Source organism: Xiphophorus hellerii, chromosome 12 (assembly GCF_003331165.1).
Source record: "Xiphophorus hellerii strain 12219 chromosome 12, Xiphophorus_hellerii-4.1, whole genome shotgun sequence".
NCBI lineage: Eukaryota > Metazoa > Chordata > Actinopteri > Cyprinodontiformes > Poeciliidae > Xiphophorus > Xiphophorus hellerii.
Genome location: NC_045683.1, coordinates 24,513,499 through 24,522,475, shown reverse-complemented (window position 1 = coordinate 24,522,475; position 8,977 = coordinate 24,513,499).

Here is an 8,977-nt window from a genome sequence, read left to right as displayed (position 1 = left end):
TTCAACCACCCTGAGTCATTACTCAGTAGATCATGAGGTCAATTAAATGATTTCATTGTAGCTTTGATTACAATGAAATGGGGTTGTCGTCCTACTAGAAGTTGAATCTGCTATAGGTTTCTCTACCCTGACACCAGCTGCTAGAGACAGACGGCCACCCACCCTCCTCCCTGTGTCTGCTACGGTTCGACCCACCCTCCCCATACCCTGTTAAAGTACATCTGTGTGCTGACTATGCAGTTTGGGACTGAACCGGGAAAGTGAGTTCAATCTGGAATTTTTAACGTGACCATATTATATTTGCCAGGTGACTGATGTTCAACAACCCTAAGCAGATCGACTGGAATAAAGCAGAGACAGAAACAAGTCTGAGGCGCTGCTCTAATGTTATCCATATACTTTAATAACACGAGCTCGCCGAATGTTAGTTTTACTGTCGGTAATTTCTTGCACATGTACTTGTAGCCTACCATATATACATGTTGGGAGTCAAGTGTTTACCGCTGCACTCACTGTCTGTTTGTGAGCTGGAAGTGTCTGATTTCACATGCTGTCAAGGCCACACAATGGCAACATCAGACCTGGTCTGTACGGTGGCAGAAACACACACTGATGGGGAGTTTTTATGAATTCCTGGGAATCAGGAACGTCTTCCAGTTTGTTGTAAAGCACACAACAAACTCCCGAAGGCGTACAAAGATTGTTTGTTAAAGGCAGCTCCATTCATTTTGATGGATCCGACTGAGAAACTAAGTACGTTCAAGGGATGAGAAGCATATATAAAAAGTGTTCTGCAACTTTTGGCTGAAAAAGTCTTCAGAGGTCATTGGCGGCGTCACTGATTACTGTAACATATTTAAGCCCTTTCCTGGATTGCCAAGATTTTAATATTTACAGAAGGGTCAATATTTATGACAGGGTCATACAAACAGACATGCTTTGCTGAAACCGATTGATGGAAAATGCCACACTTGACTGAGTTTGGTCACATAAAAGCTGGGAAGGAATTCCCTCCGAGTTTCAAGTCAGTGGCGCTCTCCAGGAAAGTTGCTCATTAAAACTAAAGACGGATTAAATTGGGAACAAAAGGCATAATTTATAAATCAGTTTTGAGCTGAGAGTTTAGACTTTTTGTCATTACACAAAACATTACACGGTGCCAGTAGTCAACTTTATTGGGAGAAAAGAAGAATCATACCATGCTGTTTATTAATAAACACAGTAAACGGGGTGTAATAATTTGAAGTCTGATTAAAGTGGCATTTTACTTTGTGGTGCTAAATGGAACATAAAACGATCCAATTGGAATGGCATACAAAGCTGCAAACAAGCATAAAATAAAATGATCTCATAACTCATTGGCTGGTTGAAGGTGAACTTAGACTATTTTTGCCAAATGTGAGAGGGGGAACCTGAAATGATAAGTCGTCACATTTATCAACCCGACTGAACTCAACTTTCAACACAAAAAGTTAATTTGTAATGGAAATTAATTTCTACTGAACTCAAATGTGAAACAAGGACTTTGAAATGTTATTGGGCTTAATAGCCAAATTAAAAGGGAAAGATTTTTGTCCAAACACTGTTAAAAGAAAAATGTTTCAAATTCAATATTACCGGTAGTCAAAATTGTTAAGCTAGCTTCATGTTTTCTTCTACGTTTAGGGATGAAGTAACACACCTGAAAATCACCAAACTTCTCTTTTTGCACGTTGTGTATTTTTTTTAATCAGGTACAAACTTTGCTCATAAAACGATACTTGACTCTGAACTCAAATTATTAATAAAAAAAAAACACATTTCACATTTCCCTTAAGTAGGTCACTGTGTGATGTCACATCAAAGAAGGGCGCTGAAAGTAATGATTTTTTTCAGTGCAGGATTTTACAAAATACAGTTGAAATGGTCTTAACTTCAATTTTAGTTCATTTCAGTTTATTCAAATAGCACCAATTCACAACATGTCAACTTACAAGGCTCTTTACCAAAACAGAGTCAATTAAATCCAACATGCAGACAGATGCAAAGACAGCAACAATGATTTCAAATTTTCCTAGTTGTCAAACAATGCGTCCAACTTCAGTTTATTATTCAAAACAAGTTTTCTACCAAAGGAAACCAAGCAAACTGCATAAAGTCACTGACTTGCAACATTCACTCCTCCTGAAAGAGCGTGTAGCGAAAGCCGTCAGTCCCTTGCGTTGTGTCCTTGACTTTAGGGCAATCCCTCCTACTGAGCATCCACATAGCAACAGCGGGGAAAAAAAAATCTCTCCCTTAACAGGAAGAAACCTCCAGCAGAAGCTGGCTCAGTGTGAATGGTCATCTGTCAGGACGGACTGGGGGTTTTCAAAACACAAAAATGAAACCAAAGAACTGATTCAGGAGTAGCTTCTTTCTATACTAAAGGAAGGTAAAAAAAAAAAGAACGGCAGCAGTGGCTCCGTTAGTGGCTTCATCTAGGAGAGAAACGCGGGTAAACAGATCACCGCTGAACTAATTTCCAAACCTATAATTCAGTAACCACCGTTTCTGCTTCAGGCAGTCTGTAACTCTAATAATCTTTGAGATGGACAATAACATGGGAGTAGAGATTGAAAAGAGTGGTGACGAAAATCACCATCTTCAAAACTTGATTATAAACGTATTTATAATCAAGTTTGATTGATCGCTGTTCAGTGTTCTGCTGCTTTTGCCGTGATTATGTGGCATGCCAATAGGGTTGCATAATATATCACAACTTCATCATTTGCCTAAAAACACCGTTTATTTATTTAGGGAAAGTCATTTTGATATCAGAACATGCACCAACATCGTCGAAGCTGATATGCTGCAATCCTACATGGCAGCCCAGCATTCATGCAGCTACATTAAACACTCTACAAAAGTGCAAAGGACCAAATCTTAGGTCTGCGTTCGCCACGACACACCTGGCTCGTCACGCTAACCTTTCTTAGATCGTGTTACATGTGCTGTCAGAACTGACTCGAGTGGGTCCTTTATCAATTTGTCTGCGTTCTTGGCAGTCCCGGAGGAAGATGTGGCATTTTAGCAAGTCACAGCAGGATATACTGTATAATTGGCACCTGAAAATAAAATCTGCCTTCTCCAATCCGCGCCTCTCCTCCTAACATGCGTTTTCCATTCAGAAAACCTCATGATGTTCCTGACGATGTCATGATGTTCCTGACGATGTCATGATGTTCCTGACGATGTCATGATGTTCCTGACGTATGCCTCAGGGGGTTTTCTGCAGCCGTACAGAATCCAAAAAAAAAAACAAAAAAAAAGGTACCCTGGAGAGTAAAATGAAATGAAAAATCAACACAATTGTACTTAGAGTGAATGAATGATACTCATCTGCACTCCATTCTGCAGAGCAACACCATGACGTCTTTGAGTTATCGGTTGGACTGAATGCAGAAGTTGGTTTGTTGTTTGTTAAATCATGATTTAGTCATTTTGACAAATTTATTTCTTACTAGAAAAGAAAGTACAACATGTTCCAGATAATGCCCATCCTGTTGAGTCTTATGCTCATATGAGGTATTGTGCTGTGTTGGTACCATTATCATGATATTCTGGGTTGATAAAAAAAAAAAAAAGACTGAAAAGCTCAATAATGTAATGGCTTGCTTTTGACTAAACAAAGATTTAACAAATAATTCAACATGTCATAGAAATTTTGTGACAAAGTACTTTGTGGTTATGGTGCAGTGCAAAATAATTTCAGCTTCTATTCAATACAGCAGATTTTTAAAAAATGAACTATAGTTTCCCTGTTTTTATTATTATTACTATTTTTGTGACATTTTTTTCTTGTTAGTTAAAAAAAATTTAAATATTAATCTCGTTTGGGGCCCTACAGAATCAATCAATCAAATTTTATTTGTATAGCACATTTCAGCAGCAAGGCATTTCAAAGTGCTTTACATCATTACAAACACAGAATCACAATGCAATATAGAATCAATCATTAAGTCAAGTTACATCAATAAATTTGTAATTGATTACATTTCAAATACAATCCTAAACAGGTGGGTTTTTAGTTGAGATTTAAAAGAAGTCAGTGTTTCAGCTGTTTTACAGTTTTCTGGAAGTTTGTTCCAAATTTGTGGTGCATAGATGCTGAAAGCTGCTTCTCCTCGTTTGGTTCTGGTTCTGGGGATGCAGAGCAGACCAGAACCGGAAGACCTGAGAGGTCTGGAAGGTTGATACAACAACAGCAGATCTTTAATGTATTGTGGTGCTAAGCCGTTCAGTGATTTATAAACTAACAACAGTATTTTAAAGTCTATTCTTTGAGCTACAGGGAGCCAGTGGAGGGACTTTAAAACTGGCTAACTGAAACAGAAGACCGCATATTTGTGCAAAGTTAATCAGTAATACACGGAAAATCAACCGGTGCTTACAGCAATAAGGATTTGTTTTCTCATTTGCACATGAAATGTGATGCTCACACACATTTGAACATAAAACAGTTGTTCAGCTTGTTGTCACAGTGAACACAGTTCTGTGTGAACATCAATTCTTACAGACTGTCGACTTATCCCCCCTGGCTGCATTTTTACATGCAATCATTGGATGAAGTAAAAGGAGTAAGTGCTGTAATTTATCACATGTGAGGCCAGATTTGAATCACATAAATCATTTACACATAAAAATCCCAGAATCAAAAGAGACGACTTCTGAATCGAAATGAAATAAACAGAATTACCAGGACTGTACAGCATTCACTTGACATGTGGGACATTTTAAATCCCAGTGCATTAGGTTACACATTACTAGATCTTTTCAGTCCTTCCTGTTTGGCACAGGCCTTCACTTGTCTGTCATGACTGCTACCTTGTGTACTAAATCACAGCACCTGGATAAACTTTCACCTTCGGGATTGTTTTCACTTGGACTCTTTTCAAATGATGCAAAGCAGGCCTGGGGGACCATACAATGAACCTTAAGTTGCCCCAAACAATGTTGAGTTCAAACTTATGTCATCATTAAATTCACGATGACATAATTTGGCTCTTCATGCTTGCAACAAAACAAGGTTCAAACAGAAAAACAAAACAAAAGTAGATTTAGAGATCTCTGAACTTTGACTCATAAAAGCTGACCAGATGGAGCAAAATGTCTCTCAAACTCCCTAATGCTTTTTGCAGCCAAGGCATTGTTAGGAGCACTGTTAAGTCACTGCATGAATTATAACGAGGGAATTGAAGACAAGGCCACACAGGCTGCTCGGGCCTCCAACGTCAGGCTAATGAAGTTTGATTGAAATCCCTTCCCTCTGAATTCTCACACGTTGCATATTTAACAGTCTCATTTGGTGGTTTCTGCAACCGTTGGAGTGAGCTTGACAAAATCCTGAGCCAGCCCCATTCTTTCCACTCAGATCATAAAACCGAAAATTTTCCTCCCAGCAGAACCCTCTTGTGTGTCTAGCCATCAGGCACAATGAATGCTGTACGGCGAGGACGTGGACAATTAAGTCTAAAGTCTTCCCAAGCCACAAATAAAAGTGTAAATATTTCCATTTTAGCCTCTCTTTTTCACAGTATCATTGTATTAATCATGACATGCAGCTAAAGAGACCTGCATCAGTAAAATCTTTGATTTTATGCGGTTGTCTTCCGAACAGAGTCAATAAGTCATGGTTATGCATTAATTCTTCATTCGGAGAATATTCTGGTAGATGACTAATCTACCAGTAAACCGTTGTTTTCATCCATCACTTATCTCTGTCGACGTAGTTTCTGTTATCGGTGATGAAGATATTTTATTCTTCTGTCTGCCGTCTGCATACCTGTGGATTTCACCTTCATAGGTCTACATTGTTTCTACCGCAAAATAAAAAAATACTTGTAAAATGTTCCTATGACTTAACAGAACTCAATTACTTGCAACCATTCGTTAGGCATTGTTACGTTCGCATTACTAAAACTTAAGGGTAAAAAACATTGGCAGTGTGTGATGGAGACATAAAACACAACACTTATTTTTATTTATCCCACACTAGCTGTTTCCAGCTGCGGATGACAAAACGGAAGGCGTCCTATCATGCAGAGAAGACTTTTTGGAGCTTTGTCTCATGCGATAACGTCATTCAGTCATCAAGAACACACACGGAGTGTTGCTTTACCGCATTCATGCATGTTGGAGAAATCCTGTAATATCCCGTGGCAACCACTCAGGGGTACCTGCCCCAGAGAGCGCCACTCCCCAAACATGACTCCACCAGACTAGCGGCAGCAGCAATTAGCAAACACCTGGTATAGCTGTGCGTCTCCTGAGCTCATCATATCAACTACTTCTCACTCCGAAGAACGGTTGTAAACAGCATTATTGTGATGAAGTGCTGAAGGATATTAGGTTCTTAAAGAGATGAAGCCCAATTTCAAGTATCACATACAGTTGTGATGCAATCAAATTTCTCCTAAGCTGTTTTTTTTTTTAATTAACAGTGGGGTTTTTTGAAAGATTTTTTTTTTGGCTCGAGCAACAATAATTTTAGAGTAGATAGACAGGAAAGTGAGAGGGGGGAAGACATGCGGCAAAGGTCATCACAGGCCGGGACTTGAACCTATGATGTCTGTGTTGAGGACTAAGGCCTCCGTACGTGGGTTGTGCTTTACCCCACAGCACCCCATATTAACAGCATCTTCCTAACAATTGAAAATAACATGGTTACTTGATTGTGCTATAAAATGATCCTATGTACCTGGAAAATACATAATACACCCCTACAATCCCTTTAAAACTCTCTGTGAGAGATCCGTCTTTGGTTTTACCCATTTCCAAGCACCACTACTTCTAAAGAGACTAGTTCAAGTCCAATTGATCTGTTCTGCTCTAGCTCACTTCAGCACAACCCATCCAATTTATTTTTAAAGGCAAGAACTGATGTGCGTAAAACTAAAGACCCTCGTGAGGTTACATTCAACTTCCAGACAAAGACGATTCACGTGACATTTACCGCAATACAAATTTGGGTTGGCAATTTTTTGTTTGATCGTCGTCGATCATTGCGATTGCCCGTTGCATCCCTGTTATGCAGCAGCAACAATCCAACAAGGTGTAGTGACAGGCGGTCTGGCTGCTTTAAATGCGTTCCAGCACTCCTTACTAAGGACTCCCACTTAGTAAAGGGCCTGGGTCAAGAGGCCAAAAGATCACATGCCAACGAGGGGGATGAATCTCTATCTACATGTTTCACATTTCTGTCTATTTAAACTCACGGAATCAGATGGTCAAGCATTCTGGTCGTGGTTTCTCCACAAGTCAACAATGAAACTCCGACTCAGAAATCTCTGTTTTAGTTGCAACATGAATCAATTTTGCTTGGTGCTAATCTTCACCCACAGTCAGTTCAGACCAGTATCACTGATACCAGTGGCAGATTTAGACTTAAAATGTTTTTCAGTCAACCAAGATTGTTTGTGATGAGAAATGAGACAAACTTCTCTCCAAAGATACAGAAATAAATAATTACCTGTTTTTATTTGCCTTTTATTAAAAGACAGCATGTCAAAAATCATTCACACCCGTCTGTGGATTCTGCAGAAAAATCTTCATTTTCATTACAAAAATCTAAACTTTTTTGCAAATGCTGACCAGGATTTTGCAAGTTCCCTCTTGGGTTTTGATGAATTATCTGTGGCGATAATCTGAAAGGTCTCCACGTCATCACCCTAATCTTTAACTCCCTCCACAAATTCTGTATGTGATTTGAAACCCTGGAACTCTGTCTGCGCCACTCCAAAATCTTAATTATGCTTCCAGTCAGAAGAAGCGTGTCGGTAAAATTAGAGGTTACTTCAAACGTGCAGGGGTATAAATAATTGCGGGGCTTGAAATAAGTACTGTTATTTAATTGTTTGGTGATTTAAAGTGACTGTACACCTGAAGTGAGTGACTAATTAGTTTTTCCAACCACATATGATGAAAAGGAAAGTAATTAGTAGATCTTATTTCCAAAAGGACGCTCATGGATCGTTAAGTGCGTGCAGCGAGATGTCTCCTATGGGTCGGTTGAGGAGTCGCCTGCTGGCCTAGCATCGTAAGGGACAGTGACTTCACAAAGATCAACAAGCTGATAAAAGAAGACCGGCGTAAACTCTGGGGACTGTAGAATTGATTGTGCAAAGAAGAATGCTTTACAAAGTGAACCAAGAAGAAAAGAAAAAAAAATCAGAGCTTTCTATTCACGGCACTGCAGCTTAGCAATGGCACCTTTAGTCTGAGGCAGCCTGTGATCTTTTCTGCCCACAGCTATAACCACCTATAATGACTGTTTAAAGTAACTTGGATAATGAAAGCTACTACATCATCTAATTGTTGAACTGAAATGAACTGAATATTTACCAAGAGAACATAGAAAATACCTTTAGAACTTCATTATATCTATTTGAACTGTTTATCAGTGTGAACCAGAGACATTTGAAATATTGCCTCAAGTGATTTTGTTTTGTGTGTGAGTGTGTGTTAATACACACCCTTTTACTGATCGGAAAGGGGAGGGGGCAGTTTAAAGCAATTAAATACAAGACAAATAGTGATTATTTTATTTTGAGCAAACAGAGTGAGACATTTGCTAACCTTTACTTCCTGGAGTTCCAGTGAGGATTGTTTCAGTACTAACCCTGTGCCTGTTTGAAAGGAAAACAAAGTACATGTTATGTAGTAGTCTGAACAGTGATACACTTAAGAAAACCAACATAAAACAGACAAACATTCAACCATTTCCTAGAAGAGTAATTTAGGTTACATAATGCTGTGATTCTGTTTATTTTCAGAGAACCAGTTGAGTCACAGACCTCTGCTAAGCACTGGAACCTTTCTTTTTCTCTCTCTCCATCCACTAATCTTACAGTTGATGAACTTTCAATAGCCATAATCGTTTTCTCTGCTTGACCTTCACAAACAGAAGAAGTCACAAGTAAAACATTTGAACATACCATAGAAAAAAAACAAAAATGTA